Source organism: Actinia tenebrosa, unplaced genomic scaffold (genome assembly GCF_029948245.1).
Source record: "Actinia tenebrosa isolate PJP-AT-01 unplaced genomic scaffold, QUT_ActTen_1.0 PGA_scaffold10__47_contigs__length_13832649, whole genome shotgun sequence".
NCBI lineage: Eukaryota > Metazoa > Cnidaria > Anthozoa > Actiniaria > Actiniidae > Actinia > Actinia tenebrosa.
Genome location: NW_028292570.1, coordinates 7,131,989 through 7,154,673, shown reverse-complemented (window position 1 = coordinate 7,154,673; position 22,685 = coordinate 7,131,989). Strand labels below are relative to the sequence as shown.

The 22,685-nt window shown below is 37.0% G+C and overlaps 1 pseudogene; it reads left to right on the top strand.

Moving 5' to 3' along the window:
* The first annotated feature begins 12,330 nt into the window (after positions 1-12,330).
* Positions 12,331-19,941, top strand: LOC116287823 (uncharacterized; annotated as a pseudogene).
* The last annotated feature ends 2,744 nt before the right edge of the window (positions 19,942-22,685 follow it).

Here is a 22,685-nt window from a genome sequence, read left to right as displayed (position 1 = left end):
AATCACAAATTACTCACTTGCATCCGTCAATCCGTGTTTTAATGATTGTTACGTTAGTCTTCGATGAATAAACATGAATTAAATGGTCGTTTGACCTCCTTTAGCCTGCAAAGCAGGCGTTCTTGTGGGTTTGGGGAGAAATCAAGGTTTTGGGGGAACTTTGGTACGAGCGAGAATTGAAACGTTCCCTTTTTTTGCTAGGTCCCATTTTTCTCGCGGGCCCTTGGTCCAAACAGGAACCCCAAAACCTCGATTCTTCCTCTCAAACCCATCAAAAGAACGCCTGCTCTGCAGGCTAGACCTCCTTTAATAGTTTTCTTCGATTCTAACCGCCATCTTTGTCTTTCTAATGAGCCCTCTATATTTTATTATGAAAAACACCAATTACGTCATTAAAACAGGAAACCCAGTTTCTGTTGTATTTTCTTGTTACTAAAAATTAAGAGGGAGGCCCAAAGTGGGCGTTGCCACCATCTCAACCAATGAGATGTATGGATTATGTACCACGTGATCACTTTGAATTGCTTTGAGCTCGATGCCAGTTGTTTCGTCATCATACGGCCTCGTTTCAGTTTTACGGGTCCAAAATTCGTTTTGTATACTCCTTAAAAAACAAAAATCAACTGTTCTTGTCGTTGTCGTCAATTAAAACGTTTTCGATCTCTCTACAAGTATTGCTCGAAGATCCAACCATAGTTAAAGGAGAGGAATGGCTTGGAAACTCCATAGAACAAAGCTATTGTTTTGCGCTTGAGATTGAACCGTACCATCACGTGATCATCACATGACCAATGAACCCAAGCAAGTATGGCTGAAAATACTCATTTCCTTATTATTTTCATGCATGAACATTTTGAAAGTGAAAACTTTCATTCTATGACCACAAACCTTGAGGATAAATATTTCCGCGCAGATACAGTTAAGCCTTACTAGATGATGAATAAGAAAGCATCAAAAAGGGCAATTTCCTTTTCAACAAACAATTAATATTAATCATACAGGATTAATTAACAAATAATAGCTATTTTAGAAATTTTTTTTAGGCAAAAAACTTCTATACTCCCGAAAACTATAAACAAATGGAGCAACTTTTCCTTATCTGTGCATGGTTAACGTCATATAACAATGGATAAAGTCGAGCTAAAACCTAGAACAATAGGTTTCCCAACCATTCCGCTCCATTAACTAGGATCCAACACAAAGATTCAACTCTTCCCAGGACAGTGTAGAGGAAGTAGCGATTTTCGTAAAAGAAAGACTTACCGTGCGATTTACTTCTTTTGTTTTCTACTTCGCGATCACAAGTTGTAGAACTACTAACGAGAGATAGTTCGGAATGTCATCCGCTAAACTATCGAAAGCAATATAGTACTAGACAATGTTATATCGGGATTCAATCACGATAGCTACGTGAGTTTAAATAATATATTTTAGTTTTGGTTCTTATGAAAATGTTTTGGTCTTGGGTGCGGCGCTTATTTGAGAGTGGTGTTTGATCTCCCGCTAGACTATCGAAGACAATGAACTAGACAATATATCTCGGGATCCATTCACAACAGACTACGTTAGACTAAATAATATATAAAAGTTTTGGTTCTTATTTAAATTTTTTGGTCGGGAGCGGCGCTTAAACAAGTAAATACGGTATGTACGAACATTAATCAATTGTCCTTTTTTACAAGAACAGCACAAACCGAAGAAAGAACAAATGCTTCTTTAGGGAGAATCGACTATTTTAGATTTTAGTGTTCCAATAAACCTATTCGCTTTAGTTTCAAAACGTCTTTCAAACAGCACCGATTGCAATTTTCAAGCGTGAGCAGGTAGCAGTGGCTGGGTGAAACAGCAGGCGTTCCTTAAAAGAAACATGAACACCAATAGGAGAAAGAAATTGCTTCTCAAGAGACAATCAACCATTTTAGTCCTAAAACGAAAATTTTACGCAACGAGAAGCGAAACAGCCGAAACATCATTTCTTTAAGAGCAATACAGCCTTGTTCTTGCTATTTCGGCCTTTACTGGAATTTTTGAACAATTTCCCACCAATTTCTTAGCACGCGGCGTTAGGTCAAGCAAGCGCTACAAGTTAAGAAAAAAATCCGCGTAAAGGTAATTTAGTTTCAGCGATAATAAGACAAAGTTATAATATTCTATATGACTGGATAAAAGGAGTCGTCCTCACTCGCAAACATATCTTTTCTATCTTATTTGTCTTTCCCATGATGGAAATCACTCATGATTAATTATAGTAAGTATTTATCTTATTACTTTCCTTTTTCTTTTTGCTTTATTTGAACTCCAAAATTATTTTAAGCTAATAATACTATTATTTTTCCCCTAGGTTAGCTTGTTAGTTCTTGGAGAGAGAACAATGCCAAATTGTTCAAATTAGAAAAAAGATACTCATCTGTTAAAATAATTATATATTACATAAAAATTTGTTAATCATTAAGAGGGCGTCTCTGTAACAGCGTGCCACTCGATCTGGGCTCGAAAAATAGATTTCTTTTATATTCCTACCATCGAAAGTACTATCTATCCTCACTACAAAATTGCAGTTAGAATTGTTCTAAATTCTTTTTTCCACCCGCTATGCGAATTTTTGTCCATCGACCCCAAATCAGTAAAAGACGCCGATTTTCGAGGTCGGCCGAGGGCTACTTTCAAAGTCTGTTTTCTCGGGTTTCTCTCCACATAAAAGCTAATTTTTCTATCCAGAACTTTAGTCTAGTGTAACTTCTGCATAAAAACAGTAATAGTTTTTTTTGGAATGCTCGAATTCTGAAAAATAATCCTAACTGATCGAGATTACTGAAAGCGTGACGTGGAAAGCTAAGATTATGAGACCTCGAATATTGCAAATTTCTCATTTGTGGCACCTAACCCAGCCCTAAAATATCATTCAACCTTGAGATAAGAAGCTATTTTATAGATGTGTGCAATAAAATTTGCGGCACATTGCGTTTCTACGAAATAAGCTAAGTTTCAAATTGTTCTATTTTCAGTTATTTCCTTGCGTGACACGACAGGCCGTTGGGTCTGTGACGGCTACTTCTTTGCTCATTATCCTCAATACCATTACCTAAAATATAATATGATGAATTAAACCTTAACTTTACAATATTTGTTCCAATATAAAAGAATTCAATGATCTACGGCTTCATTTAATAGTGTTTTTATAAGCTGTTTTGAAATTTCACCGCACAGTAATTTTTTTTATTTGAATATCTCGAGGTCGGGAGGTCAATCGCTATTTGTTTATTTAATTGTAGTAAAGAAATCCTCGCTTTATCTCGAAACATACTAAAGAGATCCAAAAATGAGAAGTGTTCTTGTTTGTAGAGCTGAATATTTCTATTTTTTTTTTAGTTGAAGGTAACATATTATTTATATCATTGTGAGTGAAGGATGTACTCGCCCGCGTTAGCAGCGTTATTGATCAACTCTATACTTATATTAGTAGTACTTGGAATACTGAATCTATATGTCTTTGTACTGAATACTAGTGAGTTAGACTAGGACGTCTAAATTGAAGACTCTTGCAAAAAAATAAAATAAAATAAAACAAAATAACAATGCATAATATATATTTTTTAATATACATCTTTAATATAATACAAATAACCATAATTACAAATACGAATATATATCTAAGAGCTGAATTATCAGAGAGAAATGAAACTATATACGATGGGCTCCGCCGAGAACCAGACGAAGCTTCTTATACAGTATATCACTTGTTCAAGAGACATCTTCAACACTTAGCATGGGCTGGGCTCTAAAACCAAGATCCGGAGCTGCTCTACAGAAAATGTGCGGTCGTATTTGACAGTGAAGTTTGACCTGGGTGAGAGGACTGGTTGAAAAGCAGACCCTGAACAAGTTGCCGCGGAAATGCGGTGCGCGAGAAATGATAACAATGAAAGGCGCTTTGAAAGAGTAGAATCGGGCTATCGAAGACCCAGATTGCAGGATTCTTTTCGCGTCTTTCCACTTCTCAGCATCATTAAGGCATGGCTCTCAGATGAAAAACTGATTAGCTATATCATAGCCAGTTTTCTACGAATCTTCCCCAAACTTGGCAAGTTAATGTCTTTTGTGTAAAGAAGGAACCTTAGAGCCTTGGTTACCATGAAAACTAAGTCACGTGACCACAAGGCCGCCATCTTGGATGTTTAAACAAGCCGTTTGTAAACGTACCGAAACATCTTTAAAAGTCATGAAAATGCAGATTACTATTCATATTTACGATGCCTATATGGATCTAATTGGATATCTTGGAAATTATTTTAAGTTTAATTTTTAGAATATTTTCTATTTTTTCCAAAAACTTAAAAATATTCTAAAAATTAAACTTAATATAATTTCCAAGATATCCAATTAGATCCATATAGGTATTGCAAATATCAAAAGGAATATGGATTTTCAGGATTTTTGAAGTAGTTTCAATACGATTACAAACGATTTTTTTTTTTAATCCAAGATGGCGGTCTTGTGGTCACGTGACCTGGTTTCCATGGTAACAGATATGCGGTAATAGCGATGCGCGGACGTTCTAAAAATAGATTACGTCAACTTTGGACCCCCCGCAAAGGTCGGACAAACATTGCTAAAGAATAGTGAGTCGAAGGGAAGAATATATAGTTGTTGTCGAATATTTTGTGCTGTAAATGGTCGCGACAAAGCACTGCTGTTGGGGAGAGTGTAAGAGTAATTCTAGATATCCTGATTTGCTTCACCCGGCGCTAAAGAAGAGATTGCAGGAAAGTAAACCGATATTTCTACCGTTCCCAAAGAAGTCCCAAGGACTCGAGAGATGTACTAGATGGGTTAATGCTTGTGGTCGAGATAAAGCTTTTACAGTAGATCGTGTCACAAAACACACATATATATGCTACTTGCATTGGCCAGGAGAGGCAGGACCTACAGAGGAGTTCGATGTGCCCTTGAAGGCAACTCTGAGCCAAAGGGAAGTATTGAAAGCGTCAAGACGAAAGCGAAAGCCGCCACGTGAAAGACATGCGGACGCCGTTCCTTGTACATACATACATACATACATACATACATACTTTTATTTGTTAAGCAGGTTAACTAAACTACGCAGCCACAGGCTGATGTGGACCTGCTGTAAACGAAGTCGATCGGAGGCAAGCCAAGACCAACCATCTTCAGTCATCAACGAAGCTAAAGTTGATAACAGCACTGAATTTAATGAGAATCCCACACCAGAGGATGACTTACAGAAGCCAGCTAAAAGTCGTGAGTTTGCGACACAAACAGATGTAAGCAAGCACGAACTGGCCCTTAAACTCGAAACCATGATGATGAGAAATGCTGCTATCAACTCAAGAGAAGTATTAACAAAGGTGGTTAGTAACGTATCTTATGAAATTGTAAAGGAAAACTCAGAACTAATGAAACACTTCGTTGGACTGACTTCTGATCACTGATCACTGATCACTGCGGGCAGGAAGCGACTCTAAGGCATAGTGATACACGTGCCCGTAGTTAAACAATGATGGAATATTATTCGAAGGAAATAGCCTCCAGTTCTTCTCTGGTGGATCAGGTACGAGAGATTTGTTGTGGGCTAAACTACATCCATTCTCTCGATCTTCCTTGGCTTTCAGCCATTTTCCATCATCGATTCCATGATCGAGTAAATGGTGATTTCCACTGGCGATACAGTCCTTGACACGAGTGATTAACTCTTGACGTTTGCCACTTTGTTTTAGGCCTCTGCACTTTAACCAGCGCTTTAGTTGCTCAACCGTATAATCTTCAGGGCAGCTGGTAAATTTTGAGCCAGGAACGTCGTCGTTTTCGGTCAAAATAACTACTTTTTTCTTCAATAAACTATCTTGTTTTGCCATACAATATTATAGTAAATGTATAGCACATCCGGTTCGAATGTCCGACCCTCGTATTACGTTACATTTTAGTGACGTCACGTCCGCGCATCGCTATTGCTTGCCTTGAAGAATTACTACTACGAGCCAAATTTGGGAAACATTCATAGTAAACTGTCAAAGATATGAATAAATAACTCATTTTCCATCACTTCCTCAAAAGAGCTATGCCTTAATGGTGCTGAGTTCGCGAAAAAAATCCACAGTACGAGATATTTCCGTGACCAGTCCTCAACAAAATGTACGATCTTTGGTGGACGAGGAAGACATTCAGGATGTAATACGAGAGTCAGAACGTAAATCTGTTACAAGAAATTGAGGATAGCATTGGCCTGCAACACCCCATTATGCACTAGTCAATTGAAACCCCCACCCCCCGACCCCCGCGAAAGAAGGATAATAAGAACCTATAAGGCTACAATTTCAAGAAAGGTTCCAAACAGTGGAGTTCAGTGTAAAAGTGTATAGGTAGAAACTACTATAAGTTTGTTTGAGCATGTGTTTTGTGTAGAACATACTGCTATGCATTTGGCTACGGGCTGCCTGTGCTTGGAATCACAACGCCTTCTTTGGTATTTTTCAAGATGGCCGACCTCTTGTTTCCAGGCTATTACATATTCAAACGAGCGTTAAAATCCCCGCTCGATTCCCCGCTGAGAAAACCATTCGTTAAATCCCCGAACCCCGGGTGCAATCATGCTCTTAAAAGCACATCAAAAACGCGTCACGACCCCGTTCAGTGCCCGGTTAGCCGCGGGGGTTTCATTTGACTAGTGCATTATGACACGTACGATCTATGCGACTACTATATCAAAGAAACAAGATCTCTGCCTTCAATGGCGGAAGCTGAACATTAGAGAGTTTTAGATTGACCAGGCGCAAATATTCTTTTGATGATCGATGATAATGACACTGACACTGACACTGACACTGACACTGACACTGACACTGACACTGACACTGACACTGACAATGATAATAATAATAATACAGCAAAACAACAATAAAAGAAAAGGCCGTCCAATGAAAACATCAATAAGAACAATCTACCAAAGATTTCAGGAATATCAACCATCACAGATTTTGAAAGAATGCTTTAGACGCAACCATAATAGCTTGGCTTCAAAGTAGTTGAACTTACTCGGGTAGAGTGAAAGCTGAATGTTTCTCTAAGAAAAATGAGCAATTTACAGAGTAGCTCTATATCTTCAAAATTATTAAATTGGAGGAGCCAGTACCCGCAACCTCCACTTCCGAACCGCCGCCCCTATATGATCATAATTTTCACAATCACTCGTTCTGTAGTTATAAATGAATTCATACGTTTGTTTGCACCTGTTGCTATAATACTAGAAGAAAAAATGACCTGCACTTACCTTTACCTAAATTAAGCTTAGGTAAGAAAACGTTTAAATATTCAGGATCTCTTATGTTCAATACACTACCTAGAGATATTAAGGATATTTCATCTTTAAGTATTTTTAAGAGTCGCCTAAAAAAGTATTACTTAGCTTAAAAGTTTCGTTTTTGTTTTTTTTTAGACATATAACATATATTTGGTTTTTTTTCCTAGGTACATGTTATTCTTAAATTTAAATTTTATATAAATATTAGTTAGGATTTTTTCAGATTTTATCATAGAATTAGTTTGTATATAGTGAAGTATATATTTTTATAGTTTGTAATTAGTTTATTGTTTTATATGCAGGGCCCCTATGGATATCAGCCTAGTTGCTGAAAGGGCTACCCTGTTGAAATTAAGTCTTTATTATATTATTGCAAAAATGATAGTATATGGAGTTCGAAAATATCGGAAGGACGAAATACCTTTTCACAATAAAAGATGATGGATAACTTATAAAGGAAATAAACGCTGAGAATGTTAAATGACTAGTGACAAAGATATCAATGATATATTACCTACAACTTAAAAAAAACTATAAATATTCAGCTCTACAAACAAGAACAGTTCTCAGTTTTGGATCTATTTAGGATGTTTCGACATATTACTAAGCGAGTATTTCTTTACTAAATTTACTATAATTAAATAAACAAATAACGATTGACCTCCCGCGGAGCTCGAAATAAAAAAAATACTGTGCGGTGAAATTTCAAAACAGCTTATAGAAACACTATTAAATGAAGCCGTAGATCATTGAATTCTTTTATATTGGAACAAATATTGTAAAGTTAAGGTTTAATTCATCATATTATATTTTAGGTAATGGTATTGAGGATAATGAGCAAAGAAGTAGCCGTCACAGACCCAACGGCCTGTCGTGTCACGCAAGGAAATAACTGAAAATAGAACAATTTGAAACTTAGCTTATTTCGTAGAAACGCAATGTGCCGCAAATTTTATTGCACACATCTATAAAATAGCTTCTTATCTCAAGGTTGAATGATATTTTAGGGCTGGGTTAGGTGCCACGAATGAGAAATTTGCAATATTCGAGGTCTCATAATCTTAGCTTTCCACGTCACGCTTTCAGTAATCTCGATCAGTTAGGATTATTTTTCAGAGTTCGAGCATTCCAAAAAAAACTATTACTGTTTTTATGCAGAAGTTACACTAGACTAAAGTTCTGGATAGAAAAATTAGCTTTTATGTGGAGAGAAACCCGAGAAAACAGACTTTGAAAGTAGCCCTCGGCCGACCTCGAAAATCGGCGTCTTTTACTGATTTGGGGTCGATGGACAAAAATTCGCATAGCGGGTGGAAAAAAGAATTTAGAACAATTCTAACTGCAATTTTGTAGTGAGGATAGATAGTACTTTCGATGGTAGGAATATAAAAGAAATCTATTTTTCGAGCCCAGATCGAGTGGCACGCTGTTACAGAGACGCCCTCTTAATGATTAACAAAACTAGAAGACCCAACTCAATGATTCAACTTTTCCTGTCCGGACAGCGTAAAGCAACTAGCGATTTTCGTAAAAGAAAGACTTACCGTGAGATTAACTTCTTTTTTTTTCTCCTTCGTTAATACAAGTTATAGAACTAACGAGAGATAGTTCCGAATGTCTCCCGCTAGACTATCGAAAGCAATATAGTACTAGACAATGTTATATCGGGATCCAATCACAATAGACTACGTTAGATTAAACAATACATTAAAGTTTTGGTTCTTACCTTCTTCCAGAGGGAGGCGTAAAATACTGATAGAATTGGGAAAACACGTTGAGCCACCCCTAATACACACCCCTTCCCCTCCCCCCATCCCCCCACCCCATCCCTCCCCGGGCCTGATAAGGGTTAAGAAGGAAGGCAACGTAAGGATCGCAAAAAGCTGGAAATGATCCCAAAAATCGCCCTACCTCAAACTTTTGCGTGAAGAAAGCCTACTATTCGCTTAGTACACTGGTACTATTTATTATTGGGGGAAAATCACTTTTAATTTTTTTGGAAGTGAAAGACGAATTTCGCAATTTAACGGTACACGAAAGGGTGAAATTAATGAACTTCAAAATTCGCTCCAAGAAAAACCAAAAGGTCTTTCGTAGCAAAACTTTGAACTATTATTTTTGTGCCTTAGAACTGTTAGTTTGAAGTATTGAATTATATATTTTGACTAAATTTATTGCGAGATAATTTTCTCTGAATACGACATACTTTGTCCTTTCATATAGACTGAAGTACAAATGTGGATATTGCTACATCCAAATTTAGGTTCTAGCGAAAAGAGTCATGGGATCTTAAAAATGTTAGTCTAGTGAAAGTCGTGAAAGACAAAATCTAAAATTTAAACCTATCTAAAGGCCTGTTTAGACGGTACGATTTTTGCCTACAACCATCGTATACAACACGCTCGCGGCATCCTTCAACTCGAGTCCTAGCGTGTAAATCAAGCCTACAACTCACCTACGACAGAAGCTGTTGTATACGATAGTTGTAGGCGAAAATCGTACCGTCTAAATCGGCCTTAAAATATATTCAAACTTATTTTTATTCAAATATGTCGCGTCAAAAACACCCTGATATTTCGTAATGAAATACATGTAGTAGCCCAAACATTTAGGCTTTAACAGCCTGTAACGGTGTATTTAGGGGTCGAATTTGTTGTTAAGGACCGTTTGGAGACAATCTATCGATTGGAAGTGGTTGCGTGGCGATCCTAGGGTCCCTGGATGCTGGGATAGTTATTCGATATAACTCATAAGTTGCAGAGTTAGAAGAGCAGCGAGAAACTTGACAAAAAATTAGGAATTTAAAGAGCCTTAAAGATTTGTATCAGATAGGGTTATCTAAATCAAAATCCTAACTTCCAAGTTGTTGTAACTTTCATGGTCCTAGACTACATTTCTTCTACGTCACTCAATTTGTCATAATTTTGCTGTTCTTATATTGGTATCGTGACAAACGCTGAAGCCTGAATGTGGCTGTAGCAATTTCCACATTTGAGCTTTATACCTTTAAAACTACCTTGATTGCAATATGTAGTTTTTGTAAGAACAGCAAAATATTTTATCTTTGATCGGCTCGCTTCTGATGAAGCCGAAAGAAATGAGCATATAAACAATCTAGCTCATTTGCATAATTCAGCTAACAAAGATACTAGGTTAGCTATGAAAAGCTGCTAAACTAGACTAAAAGTAAATCAAGAAATGGAAACATTGCACTGGTATGTGTCCGCACAAGTTCCAAAGACAATTTTAGTGACTTTTCAATGATCTCCTGAAGTTTTATAATTTATTTAGTATTTTTTACGATGTATTGAGTGTACGATCAAAACGTGAAAATAGGTAAGGCTGCGTTCATAATTTATGGCATAGGGGGAGGGGCAGGTGAAATCTTTAAATGACAAAAAAGATTCTTAAGACCCCTCCCCCCTGAAGTCCCCCCAAAAAATAACTCTTCTCCCTGGACAATCTCTCATAGCTTTTTTTAAAATTTTGCATCCCCCGCCCCCCAATTCTCTGAAAAACATTTTCAAAGAAGAAAGAAGCTCCCTCGCAACAAGAAACAAGTGTCCGCGGCATTTCAGTCTGGAAAAATTATAACAATAAGTGATCTTTCCTGGGAAAATACGAAAGCCGAGAAGGGACTTCAGACTCCAGAGTTAACAATTTCAGAGATAATAATTTAAGAGATGATAATTTCAGAGATAATAATTTCAGAGATAATAATTTAAGAGATAATAATTTAAGAGATAATAATTTCAGAGATAATAATTTCAGAGATAATAATTTCAGAGATGATAATTTCAGAGATAGTAAATGTAATTTCAGCGATAGTAATTCTAGAGACAAAACTTATTATGCCATGCCATCAAGTCTTTGCTTCGTCTCCTTTAGATCGATCGATTCGTATGCATTACGAACTCCTTTATAGTTATAGCCCCTATGTTTTGGTAAGTAAAAGTCATTCAATCAATTTTAATTGTATCATATGAGGTATATTATCGAGTGGTCTGCATTTAGGCCTATAAAGTATATATCGTGCTATACTCGTTTAGATTGGATGCCAGCGGGGCTATAACGGAGTTCGTAATGCATACGAATCGATCTACGATTTGATGGAATTTTTTGAAAATTTTTTGCAGGACCCTACTGAAAATAGCTTTTGCGAGTAGGCCTCCTGGATAAATTTATTATTATTATTATTATTATTATTATTATTATTATCAAAGGAGACGAAGCAAAGACTTGATGTCATTGCATAATAAGAAATTAATATCTCTGAAATTTCTATCTCTGAAATTGTTAACTCTGAAGTCTGAAGTCCCATCTCGGCTTTCGTAGGACAAATTAGTGTTTTTAGTGTTCACAAGCTACTATCTTAGTTTTGGACTGTTTGAACTTCGTCTATTTTGCACTTCTATATGACAGAACAAAGTATGTCGTATTCGGAGAAAATTATCTCCCAAAAGATGTAGTCAAAATATATAGTTTAATACTTAACTAACAGTTCTAAGGCACAAAAATAATCGTTCAAAGTTTGGTTACGAAAAACCTTTTGGTTTTTCTTGGAGCGATTTTTAAAGTTCACTAATTTCACTCTTTCGTGTACCGTTAAATTGTTAAATTCGTATTTCACTTCTAAAAGGCACGTGCTGAGTTATTATCTCCATCACCACTGCCAGAACCAGCACCAATGTAGACACCGATTCTATCTGCACCGATGATACCATTCCAACCAGTAACGATTGTACCAGAATTAACACCAATCTTGCCAGCTCCAACACCAGAAGCCTTTCAAAAGCGTGTGTTACCACCACCCTCACTGCTACCAAATAAACCCCAAAAGCCACAGTCGAAATCATCAATTATTATTTTTACTTCTGGTCTCCGTAATCCCAAGGTTAGTATCACATCTTATTTTCAAATGTTTTTCATTAGCTTTATGAGAACAAACCAGTAAATGAAAACTGCAAAACGTTTTGATGAAGGTGCTTCAAATGATTTCTATTGGAACAACAACTCTTGAAGTAGCCAAGGTCATTCTAGAGTCTCTAGATTTACTAAATGCAGTGAAGTTCTTGATTCTGCAACAAATTGATGACCAGTGCAGGAAACTTTGCACTAGAAATCCTGAGTACACATCAGTGCTGAGGATGCCGGTAGATAAACAAAAGGTAACCAACAAGGTAGAGCTTCTAATAACCGTTGTAAATATGTTTGTTATTTTCATTTCTTTGAAGGATAATAATTATACAAGAAATGATTACATTATAATAAAAGGGAATTCTATTTTTCTTAATTAAATCATACCATAATTACTTTTCATGAATTCTGATTTCTTTCATTGTTTATAATGAAGTTTATGTTTTAATGATAAATGTTAAGGGTTCCATATGTTGTCTAATGTGTATATTTATGTAATTTCTATAATTTAAGGAGCTTCAGAACTTTTCTTGGTTGTCAATTTTAGGGAAAATGAAAAAAAGAGCACCAGATGTTTTGGATTTCCTTGTTACTATTTCTCTTCCTAAAACAAAAGATGACTATGAGAGCAAAGTTACTCCACTGTGTGCTTCATACTGCATACTTAGGTGGAGTGAACTTTGCCTCGTACAAAAGATGAATACGCTGTCATTCTTGGAGTTGGAGGTGCCACAGCTAAGGTATCTGGTTAGTTATCTGTAGATTCAAAAAAGTCTTGGGGTAGTTTTTAGGTTAAAGTAATTTTCATTGCCGTTACTTACAGTCATGTGTAATCTATTTTGAAGACAACTCAAATATTAAACAAGGAAGGGATTACCCAATCAAGAGACAGATACAGGACAATTATGAAAGGAATTGGAACAGATCTTACTGAAAAAGTGCGAAAAGAAATGCCGTGTAATTTTCGACAACATTGACTTCAGAATCTTGGTTAATCTTGAACTGAAAAACCACCGTAATTCAGATCTACACTGGACAGCTCAGTATCTAGTATTTGATAGGGTGCCATCAAATATCTTTGATGATTCGAAACCTTTGGTACAGAATCTTGAAGGGTTTGATAACATTAACTATTTGCTGAGCAGCACTGAAACAGAAAGACTAAGACTATATTGTTTTGGTGGCCAGTATTCTTGTGGAATTCTTCGATTTCATGAAAGCACTGGAAAATATTGTTCCAAGTCATATAAATCACAGGTATAGGCATTTTTTTATATGTTTCCCATTTCAGGATCATGTGTCATTCCCTAGAGTATCATGGTTTAATGCTTGCACATGAGATAAAATAGAATATAATCGATACAACACAAACTAAAACCAGTTCCTAAATATTCTTTTTCATTTATAAATCACTTATTAACCTGCAGTATTACCTTTATATAGGTATTCTGAATACATGCAAAAGAAGTCCACAATCATTGGTCTACCAGTTGTATCTTATGATCAATCAAGGCATTCTGACGTATGTCAATATCTCGATGAACTCCAACAATTCCTTGCTGATATCCATAGACCACAGGTTTGCTTAACTTAATTGATGACTTATTCTACAGTTAAGATATGTGGATTAAGTGGAAGGTCCATATCAATAGCAGTAACACAAGATTAATACACTCATCAGGAAAATATAACATTTCATGAATTTTTCCTACAGACCAATTAAACCACTATTCACTGACCTTGCACTATATGTTATGAAAAATTACATTTATGAAGTAGTTGCTGCTGGCCACAAGAAAACTGACTAATTTTTTCAAGTTTAAAAAACTTTTGTTAAGTCTGACAGTAAAATTTTATTTGTACTTTTCACTGATCTTGGGTAAATTGGACAAAGTCATTGACCAAAATCAAAATGATATGTTGAGGAAAAAAATTAGAATTTTCTCTCAGACCTGGTAACCCTCTTACACCAAAATATCAGTCATCCTTAAAATGAATGCATTATACTTGATCATAGGGTCAAAATCTACCCATAACACCAACCGAGAGAGAGGATATTTTCTAGGAAGTTACAGTTCCACTTGGGGGTGACCTGCTCGGGAGGGAACGAGTTACAGGTGCCAAAAAGACACGCATGGGATGTGACATGAAAACAGATAGATTTGAAAGAATAATTGAAACACCAGCACTGTGGCACACAAAACAAGCATTTCTTAAGGTAAAATATTTGTACAGCAAAAATGTTAATTGCATGACATTTAAAAGTTATGACTCAATACTTCAATATTTGAAAATGACATTATAACAACTTTGGGTTGAAGTATCAAATTAAAGAAATTATGTTGATATTATTCATATATAACATAACATGATATCATGACTCACTACATTTCTTTATTTTGCAACTAGTTTATATGGGAGGAATTGTATAGAGCAACACCTGCATGTGCAAGAGAAGTTGGAACATTGTACCATCTCAAGCAATGTTTTAGATTGGTCAACGTCCCTAGTAGAGCTCACGCATGAGCGCCTTGCGGCAGCACTTGCTTTTTCGAGCTCTCTGAATTTTTTTTACTTTACATCCACACCATCTACTCCATATTTATTCTGGTTGCCGCAGGTTTGAATGTTTGGTTTCTGACTTGGAGTCTTAATGTCTAATGATGCTACAATATACTGGAATAGCTTTATCTTCAATATTTTTGTCTATGACTAGTCAAACACTCGAACCGTTCTTATGGAAAACGTTGGTGCAAGTTGGAATTGCTCGAGTAAAACCTACGCGTAGAGGATGCCGAGCGGGCACTGCTGCGAAGAAAAGGATCCCAGTTGTTATGAATCTGCCGAAGAACCGGAATTATACAGAAAATGTAGGTTTCAACTTGGTGGATGAGCTTTCAGAGATAGAGGAGAATAATTTGCATACTGCTGGAGAGAGCTTATTAAATATTCCATCTGTCACCTCTCGTTGTAGGAACAGTACAAACTGCATTGTTATTGATCGATCGCCATTGTTGTCCGCTCGAAAGGCCTGTTCTTCTCTATTAACTCTCTGCTTAGCTAATGTTCAATCCATCAAGTCCAAATCGTCGGATCTATTAGAATTTGTGCTTTCCATGGATGTAGATCTATTTGCAATCACAGAGACATGGTTGCGAGACAAGGATATGGCGGCAAAACTGGAATTTATCCCTTCTGAGACTCATAAATTTATACACGTGAATCGTGTTGATCGTTCTGGGGGTGGAACTGGTCTACTGTTTAAGAAAAACATTGATGCCAAGAAAGTTGATGCTGGCGAGACCAATTCATTTGAGTTTTCGGAGTGGAAAGTTGAATTTGAGTCGCTAAGGGTAAGACTTGTCATATTCTACCGTATGCCATACTCTCAAGCTCATCCAGTCACGCCCAAAGTGTTTTTCCATTAGTTCAGTTCGTATTTAGAGTCAATAATTCTAGTACCGGAGTCCCTTGTACTGGTAGGTGATTTTAATTTTCATGTGGATGTCCCTGAAGATCCTGATGCTCGGGTGTTTTTGGACCTGCTCTTGTCCATGGGGCTTAAACAACATGTCTTTGGCCCAACCCATACAAGTGGCCATACTCTTGATCTACTGATCACGCGTGAACATGACTCGATCATTCCTGATCTTCCCATGGTGGATCGATACCTCTCTGATCATGCGGCTATTCTCTGCTCACTCAAATCCTCGAAGCCTGAACGGATGGTCAAAGAAATCTCCTATAGAAAGCTGAAGTCCATTGATATAGATAAGCTTCGCTCTGACCTCAATCAAACAGAACTCTGTTCAAAGAAATATGCAAATGTTACTGAGTTGACCTCAGCTTACAACATGACGCTATCATCTCTTCTCCATAAACACGCACCACTCAAGAAGAAGACATTTGTCTGTAGACAGCGTGTTCCCTGCTGGTTTAGTTCTGACATCAAGGCTGCGGTACAAGCGAGGAGAAAGACAGAAAGGAAATGGCGTCGCTCAAGATCCCAGGAACATTTGCAAGCGTTCAAAACTGCTCGAAATCGAGCCACATATCTGATGGGTGAAGCACGCCGTGACTACTATTCTAACATGATAGCAGAAAACAGATTTGATCACCGCAAACTGTTCCAAATTACCAGTATGTTGCTGCGGGTACCATCTGATGTGACATTCCCAGAAAGTATACCTCCTACTGATCTTGCTAATAACTTTGGTAACTATTTTGTGCAAAAGATAGAGACCATCGGTACGAAACTGGATGCATTAACTCCATCTGGAGAACCTGATGTTATAGATGAAACATGTGCTCAGGTGGTACTTAGCTCTTTCAAGTCTTTAACTGAAGAACAAGTCGCGCAACTCATTAGGAAAGGGGCAAAGAAGTCCTGCCCCTTAGATCCGATGCCCACCTCGGTAGTCCTGCAAGTACTTGATGTTTTGCTTCCAGTATTAACATCCATGGTCAACATGTCATTCGAATCAGGTTTGTTCCCCGTTGAATGGAAGGCGGCTCTTGTTATACCGGTCTTAAAGAAACATGGCCTAGACATTGCATATGAAAATGTTCGTCCTGTTAGTAATCTCTGCTATGTCTCCAAACTATCTGAGAGAGCCGCGGTCGAGCAGTTAACAAATCATATCAAAGATAATGATCTACATATGGGTCTCCAATCTGCGTATAAGCAACATCACAGTGTAGAATCGGCGTTACTCAAGGTTAGAAGCGATATTCTGTTAAACATGGAGGCGCAGAAAGTGACACTGTTGGTCCTGTTAGACCTTAGTGCAGCTTTTGACACGGTCAAACACGGCATTCTGCTACAGAGGCTGAAGACAAAGTTTGGTGTCGGCGGAAAGGCTCTTGACTGGTTTACATCGTACCTCGTGGAGAGAAGGAAGCGTGTGTTGGTGAAGGGGGGTCTCTCCTCTAATTTTCCCCTGCGTCAAGGGGTACCTCAGGGGTCCTGTCTTGGGACTGTGCTGTTTAGCATTTATATGAGCAAGCTCTTCGATATCGTCCAGCGACATCTTCCTCAAGGCCACTGTCACGCGGATGATACGCAACTTTATTTAGCATTCAGTCCCAATGTACAAGGAGATGCTGATGCTGCTGTTAGTGATGCGTGCATGCATCACAGACTTAAAGAACTGGATGATTAGAGATCGTCTGATGTTAAACGACGATAAGACTGAATTTCTTTTACTAGGTACTAGGCAACAACTAGCTAAGGTAGATATTGATAGTATACTAGTTGGTAACTCATATATCGAAGCAAAACCAGTAGTAAGGAATTTAGGGGCCTGGTTTGATAACACTTTCAACATGAATACTCATATCAGTAAAGTTTCTGGTGCGGCTTTCTACCATCTGCATAATATCAACCGCATACGTAAGTTTTTAAGTCCAGAGGACACAAAAGCTTTGGTGCATGCATTTGTAACATCACGCGTTGATTACTGTAACAGTTTGTTATATGGTTTACCTGCAAAGCATTTACATAAATTGCAACGAGTTTTGAATACTGCGGCAAGGTTGGTATGCTGCGCCCCGCGGTTTTGTCATATCTCGCCTTTGATGCGCGAGCTGCATTGGCTACCAGTTAGGTACTGTATACACTTTAAGATACTGCCATTCGCATTTAAGGCCATTCATGGTCTCGCGCCACCGTACATAAAAGAATTGATTTCAATCAAGAGTCAAGGCAACTACAATCTGCGTTCATCTACAGGAATATTGCTAGCTTATCCTAGTTTTCGCACACGGGCCACTTTAGGGGACAAAGCGTTTGTTGCAGCTGCGCCTGCACTTTGGAATGACCTTCCATTTGAATTGCGCGCAATAACTGATATTAACGCATTTAAGCGTCATTTGAAAACTTTGTTTTTTAGCCTGGCATACAATTAGGTGATTTGAAATATATTATGTAATCCAGAGAGCATCCACAAAGTCGGGACATGATATTATTTTATGTATATAGTTATATTTTTATGATTTTTATTGGTATTTTGTTTAGATTAGTTCCTTATATTATTATATATGTATGTATATATATGAGTGTGTGTGTATATGTGTATATATATATATATATTATTATATGTAATTTCGATTGTGATTACAATATTTATTCATATTCTAATTTTAGTGAATTAGATTAGATTTATTTTATATCATATATATTGTAATGCGCTGCTGATAATTTTATTGAAGCAGAGCAATATAAGTCAATAAATTATTAGTAGTAGTAAAGTGAAGAAAATCGATGCAAGCTGTGAATATTTAATGCTTTCTGCAACAAAGGCATATATATGCTCAGCATTTATGAAATGGGCAGCCATTTAAAGCACAAGTGCCTCTCCAACATTTTTGAGACATCTGCCAAAAGATGCATCTGGAGATGAGAAACGGAATTTTCTGCAAGAGCATATAGGAGAGTTTGTAGACGAATTTGCTATGACAGAGTTTGACATTGAAAAAAGAATGGAGAGAAGGAAAAGAGAAAAAGAGTCAGGCAAAAGAGAATGAAAGAATGGAGCCATCTATTCAAGGATCATCAGCTACTGTTTCAGGAAATATAAATAGGGAAGAGTTACTTGCTCCAGGTACAATATTTCATACATGTGTAATAAAAATAGTTACAAAAAACAGCAGTAATAGCCACCTCCTTTAATTTTCACAGGTCATTTAACTATTTTGTTATATAAACAGTCTAGCAACTATTATTTTCTAGCAGTTGGAAAGATACTGGAAACACCAGAGAACATCCAAACAATAAACAGAAATTTAACTGTTGCAGTACTCGTATTATCTATCATTGTACCTGCATCTGATAACTTGACATCTGGCCAAATGGTTATCTGGCAAAAAGAACTATTAGCAGCATTAACCACATCGGATACTATGACAGGTCAAACTGATCAAGACAAAGATACACTTGATTCAAAGAGTACTATCTCAGATATCCCCACAGATAGTGAGAGAAGATAGAGTACTTGACTATGGCCTACAAATCATACAGTTGGGTCTCATGTTAATGCACCTTAATGATACAGAACGTGAAGGTGATGGTGAGCGTAGTCTCGTTAACTGGAAGATGCTAATCTTGTAATTTAGATGCAGAAAAAAAGGAACAATGTATGCATATGAAGCTCTAAGGTTTATGACATGCATACGAGAAAACTGCTCATAGAGTATTACATGGACAATTCGTAAATCCAAAAGGAGGGCTGGGAACTAACTATATACCAACGATTTGAAAAAGGAACATCTTGTTAGAAGTAAAAAAGACATTTTAAAGGGACTATGTGCGAATAAGACATTGAAAGCTGTTCAAAGATGCTCAAGAGCTGCAAATGGATTGAAGGAGATTTGCCAAAAATTCGATCAAGAATCCGGCTCACATTTCTGATGATTCCACTGCTCACACACACGCTTGCAGCACAGAAAATATCGTGGAGATGCTTAACATCATAAATGCAACAAAACCGTTTGATCATCAATCTGGTAGAACCCTCATTACATTCCCATAAATTTCCAAGACTCCACTTGATAAACTGAATGTTCCACGTTTGCATTCATGGATGACCAATCACGAAAGAAAACTATTTAAACATATGTATCTTTACGGCGGAGATGAAAATAAAGATTCAGAGGAAGAGTCAGACGATGATGATTTTGTTGAAGATGATGATTGTGCTGATGAAGTATAAAATACAAATATGTATTTGAAACACAAATTACCTTTTGAAGCATACATATGTTTAATCTTGTATAATGTTTGAAATGTATTTTGGATTATAATGTTCCAGAGCTGGACAGCATTGTCATGACTAAAAACAGGTAGTTTATCTTCTATATCTTCTAATGACCTGAAGTTAGATAAGGTTTCGACAATATCATGCAGGAGTTCCAAACTCACACCACTTATATAGCTTGTGCTTCCAACAACAGATCTTCCAATGCCAGGTTGAGAGCATCTGAAGTTTTCAAATTCTTCTAAAAGTGAAAGAAGTCCTGAAAGAAGTCCTAACTTTTTGTATGCTGGTCTGAAATCCTACCTAATAAATTGTTATTTTTAAAAAAGTCGTGAGAAACACAATTATAAAAAGGTTCTATAGGTAAAACTTGGTAAATCAAAGACTATCCATATCCAGCTGGGAGAATAGCTAAGACGTCTTTTTCTTTAAGACAAATGGCTTCTAGTTTTAGGTATTGCTTTTCTTTTAAGTTTAAATCTCCTTTTCCAATTACTTTTAGTCCGTAATCCAATGCATCACGAAAAAAATCTAATTCTTGACGCCTGGACGCCATTTTGAAAATTTTGTTTGAGCATGCGCAGTTGAAACTTCCGGTCCAAGATTCACGGACCAGAAGCTCGCATCAAATCGGCTGCAACCAGAGCCTCTCGTTTTCGGTGCTGAGTACGAGATTGGAGGGATACAGGGCTGCTTTACCTACTGGGACCAACATTGTCTTGGAGGAGAGGGGGTACGAACAATATTCTTTTTTAATAAGAGAAATTCTACTATTTCATGATTGGATGAAAAATTCTCAACTCTTTTTGTCCAAGATTGAAGCTTTGAAAGATTTTTAAAGCGCAAAAACTACCAATTCAATATTATCAACGATTTGGCATTTGAAAAACCCGTAAAACCCTGCAGTCTAAGCTAAAAGAGCTAAAGAAACGAGGCAAAGCCAAATTCATCAGTGGCATTGACAGAAGATGAGATGAAAGTCTATGAAAAAGGTCTCCTTGGAATTTCAAGTCCTGAGGCGCTTCTTAACTCTTTTTGGCTGAACAATGCTCTTCATTTCGGACTTCGTGGGATTCAGGAATATTACAGTATGTGCTGTTCGATGTGACTTTGAGCAAAACAACGGGATTCATGGCCGTCCCACGATCGAACGTTTCAGATTTAAGAAAAAATGAAGAATTACTTTTTAGGCGTTTATTAGGAAAGCAAAGTTCAGTTCAGCCTTCGATCGATCACATTAAAAAAAGTATGTGATATGATTATTTCTGGTGTTGCAAAACAAGAAGTGAAGAGACGCTGAAGGTTTGTTTGGCGCGTTTGTTTACAGTACACTCAGTTCACTCGGTTTCGTTTACACCAAATAATTTCGCTTTACTGCAGTTGTAAATAAGTTCTGAAAGAAACGTTTATAATATTGGAAAGCTTAGGCTATAGTAGAAAAGTATATGATGTTACTGCTGCTGCAAAATAAGTTGGAAAAAAGTTTTTAACGGACAAAAGTGAAAGGACGCTGAAGATTTGTTTACAGTAATTGTGCAATTAGTCATTACACAACGATCAAGATAACTAGAAAATAAAGTTGTATTAAAAGGCATGCGCTTGTTTTTTCAAATGAAATATATTTGACATCTATACGCATTTTAAACCCAAAGAAACAGTATTGCTTCCGATTGGAAAAATAGATTTCAAATATGAGTGATTGCAAAGAATTAAAAACTAACAACAACAAGCAAAGCTTACACGCGGATCGAAGGTAAAAGATGGTCGATGACTTAAGCTGTTAATGAAAAGGTTCTCTTTACCAGGTAACCTGCTGTGCGGTTCAAACCGGCTAAGAAGAAGCTTTTCTAGCTTAAGTAGGCAAAATGTAATTCCATCTCTTTAGAACTAACAAGCTTCGTGGCGTATGCGAACATCCGAATTCGGGTTTGACGGACTGATGGAAATTAGAGTTGAAAATGGTTTTTTTCCATGATTATGAAATGGCATATTTTACATTGGTAGCTCTATCACTGCCTTTCGAAACTTTGCAACTTATTTCATCTTCTCCTTTGGATTCTTAGAGTCTCTGAAACCGTCCCACCAGATAACCCGGTCTACCCTGCCACCAGGGTCTTGTTAATTCAAGGCTATTACTGGACTTGCAACTAGCTATTTATCTGATTTAGTTACTATTAAAAACAGTCTAGTTTAACTTTTAGATCTAATAATGCGCTCTTACCAACAGCACCTCCGGCCAAACTTTGCCCAAATCATGGGCTAGAACGTTTACATGCCGCCTCTGTAGAACGGAATTATTCACCTGCTACAATTGTTATATAGCTAATATATTTGACGATATAACGAACACTCTTAATGGTTGAAAGTTGACCACTTTACACTAGCTAAATATAATATTCACGCAACCTTTGAGCAACACCGCTATATAAAACTGCGGGGAGGTTAATCTAAACCCACGCCAAAAGTCCTTAATAACTCCCCAAGTTTACAATACACACACAAAAACTCTTGCCAGATATCGGGTCAATTTTGGGGGACAATTTTTGGAACATTTTCCTCTTGCAAATAAGATTCTTGTTTGAGTTGTACCCATATTCATGTGTCTCCCTCATGTTCAACCGGTAAACAAAGGAACGATTGGGAATGAATGGTACAAAAAAAAAACAAAAGAAAAGAAAAAGAAAAAAAAGTAAGAAAGC